Source organism: Bactrocera latifrons, unplaced genomic scaffold (genome assembly GCF_001853355.1).
Source record: "Bactrocera latifrons isolate USDA-ARS-PBARC rearing strain unplaced genomic scaffold, ASM185335v1 scaffold_46, whole genome shotgun sequence".
Taxonomy (NCBI): Eukaryota; Metazoa; Arthropoda; class Insecta; order Diptera; family Tephritidae; genus Bactrocera; species Bactrocera latifrons.
In genome coordinates, this window is record NW_017537112.1 from 1,660,135 (window position 1) to 1,663,961 (window position 3,827).

General features: G+C 34.0%; 1 protein-coding gene across 2 annotated transcripts in view; it reads left to right on the forward strand.

Moving 5' to 3' along the window:
- The window catches only part of LOC108973149, a 172,907-nt gene that overhangs the window by 108,088 nt on the left and 60,992 nt on the right, over positions 1 to 3,827 (forward strand). The gene's annotated exons all lie outside the window — the stretch shown is intronic.

Sequence of the window (3,827 nt, forward strand, 5' to 3'; positions counted from 1 at the left end):
GTATAATTAACAATTAAAAGTAGAAATTCAGGTTAAGAGTAATGATTAAGGGCTAACATTTAAAAATTAAATTAACGTTAAAATTAAAATGAAAAGTTAGAAGTAAAATTCAAATTCAAATACCAATTAAACATTTTAAATTAAATAAAAATTAAAATTAATTAAAATTAAAAATTAAATTAAAATTAAAACTAGAATTGAAATTAAAATCAAAATCAAAGTCAAAATTAAATTAACATTAAAATAAATGTACTAAAATTAAAATTAAATGTAAATTTAAAATAAAATAAAAATTGGAATTAAAATTAATATTAAAATTGAAGTTGAAATTGGAATTTAAATTAATATTAAAATTCAAATTCAAAACAAAATTAAAGTTAACAGTTAAAAGTGGAAATTAAGGTTAAAAGTAATATTCAAGGATAAAGATTAAGTTTTAGAGGATACACAAACAGGACATACATGTCTTTTCACTTCCCATGCAACCCTACATTTTTTATACAGTAAGAATATAAGAGATATAGCAAAAATAAGACAGAAAAGAAAGGCATTCGGAAAGTCAACATTTTCTATTTACACACTTAGCACAGTCACAAATTCACTTACATAAATAAGTACACACATAAATTACAAAAACAATAAAATACAATAATTAAATTTTCGATTTATACTCCTCACCCAAGACATATTTAAAGTATGCCGTATTGAGTTGCTCCAAAATAATGAAAATCAAGATGGTTGTGGGCACAACGCGTAAAACATAAGGCGTGTAGCCACGCCATAGGGCAAGAAAGCCTTCTTTTCTACTAATCTTTACCAGCACATCCAATATACCCCTATACTCCGGCTTGCCATCGATCATTTTCATATTCTGTATACGCGTCTTGGCAATATCCACCGGCAATGATGCGGTCGCCGTCAACAAACCCGAACCAATACTCGCCACCAAATGCAAATTGAAACCGTCACCCATGCCGAGCTGCGACTTTGCCAAATGCCTGAATTGCGTGTAAGATGCCAGTTGAGCAACACTCACAACAATTGCACGACCCACAGTCGGCACAGCGCCACGCCAAAGCGCCAGAACACCCTCCTCTTTGGTAATGCGTGAGAGCGCATTAAAAATACTCGTATAGTTACGCCGATCTGCTGGCGACAGACGGGCATCGGTCAACATACGCACTAAGCCCACATCGGCCGGTGTGCCGGCATACGCACCAACCGCGCCCGCGAAGGCTGCCATCAATACGGTGGCATTTACTGTTGGCGCTGTTTTATACAATTCGCGATAATATTCCGTTAGACTTGTGTAGACGCCGATACGTGTGGTGGAGTACACCGACTGTCGTAGTACCGAAGCGCTGAGTCCCTTGTACAAGCCAGCGATGCCATCGTTTTTAATCGCCGCTTTCAGCAGTTCAATTGGGTTGGACGATTTGGCGTCGCCGCTAGAAGCAACTTGCATGCGTGTTTTTACCAAATCCAAAGGATGCATCACGCAAGCCGCTGTCACTGCTGCCGTCCCACCAAATGCATATTTCAGTGGTGTAGGTATCTTCTTCTCAGCATCGTGCTTCTGTTCTGACATTTGCGGTGGCTAACCAAAATCACTTCGTAGCTTTTTTCGTGTAGTCGAATCCTTAATTATCCAATATTTTTCACTTTTTGAGGGAGCTTTTGACGTTTTGTCTTCGATTGTATTACAAAACAATTTTTCCAAGATTTTCATTTTGATTTTTGTTTGACAACTATTTATGACTATACAGTGTAGAGACTTTCCAAATTTTTTCCTTCGTTAAAAAGTTTGAATCACGAGTAGTCGTATATTCTGTCCGGTACCTAACTCTTCAAGTTTTTAGTATTAAATAGTTTTGGTATAAATTTATTTATTGTTTTCCTAATATTTTTGTTCAATATTTCACTGTTTGTACATATATTCTGCAAAGACGTGATGTGTAGGCGTTGTCGTTGACGGCACATCCAGTATTGGGTATTCTTTATTACGTAATATGCAACGGAGGTTAGTGACTTATTTGGTAAATTTTTTAGTTCGAATATAGTCATTGGTTATATACGTTTCTACAGAAATATATTTTATTAACGTTTTTATTTAGACACAAATTCCAATAATAAATAAATTTTATAAATCGTAAAACGATGACCCCTTTAAAGAAAAGAAATAAATAGATTCCAAAGCCCTCTTGCTTTATTTCGAAAACCTTTCCGCTTCTACTAGTTCCTGAGTTTAAAGAACAAAGAATATGGAATTTGGTTAAAAAAAATTATGTGTACCTTGCTAAAACTATTTCAGTGGCTTTGAGTTGCTCAGGTGTTCCATACAATTTTCCTGATTTGGAACACGAAAATTATATACAAATTACAACTGCTTTGGGAAGTGGTATTTAAGTGATTGTATTCATATATATGTATAGCATTATATTAACTTAGTACATACTCTATGACTTATGGCAAATTCTTTATATGAACGAATTTATTTTTATATATTACCTAAAGACTTCAAAATTACTTAATCCTACAACTCAATAATTTTTTAGAAATTAATCTTTACAGTTTGTGGTTACTTTGGAACTTCAGCAGTGCCTAAATGACTCAGAAAGGGGGGTACAATTTCTCTCGGATACGTAGTGCTCAGGGCGGTAGGGGGCGCCATATATATTTTTTTGTTTTTAATTTTTTTCCTCCAACATCTGTTGGATCAGGGGTCCGTATTCTATATTCTCCCCGGTCCCAAATTTTCTCTCTACGATCCTGCTTGTTCCTAAAACGTTCCTAAACTTCCTTTCCTTTAAATTAGCAATAATTAAGAATATAGTTGCTAACGAGTAAAAAACAAAAACTAATGTCCAAACATATACACATCACGGAAAAAAAGTACCATGAAATTGTAAATAATACGCAAAATATTTAATTATTCATCAATATTTATTTTATCAAGAAAAAATCACACGGAGCCAAATCTAGTGAATACGATGGTTGATCGATAGTATTCATTGATTTTGGCTTTAAATTCGGTCATAATCGTGGCTCGATGCTGGTCGTTTTTTATAGATGTTCTCACGCAAACACATCTTTACCTCCAAATAGAACTACTTATTGTCTGTCTCTCCGGAGAAAATTCAAAATCTTGAATATCGAAAAAGTAAAGACCGCCACCTTTACTTTTAGACGACTTTGGCGTGTTTTTTGTAGTTTCGGCTCATTTTATTCCCCTCCATTCCAATGAATATTGACTTGTTAGGATGTCAAACTCTTAAACAAATGTTTCATCGGCAGTTATAATGTTCTCCATGAATGTGGGATAGGAATTCGCACTATCAAGCAAATCCGAAGAGACTTGTTTACGGCACTTGTTTTGAAAAAAAATCAATTTTAGCGGGACTAGTCGATCAAGAACGCGTTTCATAACCAAATATTCGTCAAAAGCAAATGAGATTTCGAACTGTCTCGCCATCTCTCTAACACTTGCGCGACCACTTATTTATATTTTCAACAGTTGCAGATGTCGAAGGTAGTCAGAACGAGGCATGTCTTCAACGATCTCCGAAACGTCTTTGAAGGCTTTGTATGAGTAAGGGAATACATACATAGATAAAAAAAATTAGGATCAAATATTCGGAAAAGCTTTAAATTATTAATATTTTATATAGAGTATATATTTCAAATTACTCTCGAACAATAAGATATTTAGGAATATTAGAAATATTACTCATTAATATATTATTATACTCTCGCAACAAAGTTGCTAAAGAGAGTATTATAGTTTTGTTCACATAACGGTTGTTTGTAAGTCCTAAAACTAAAAGAGT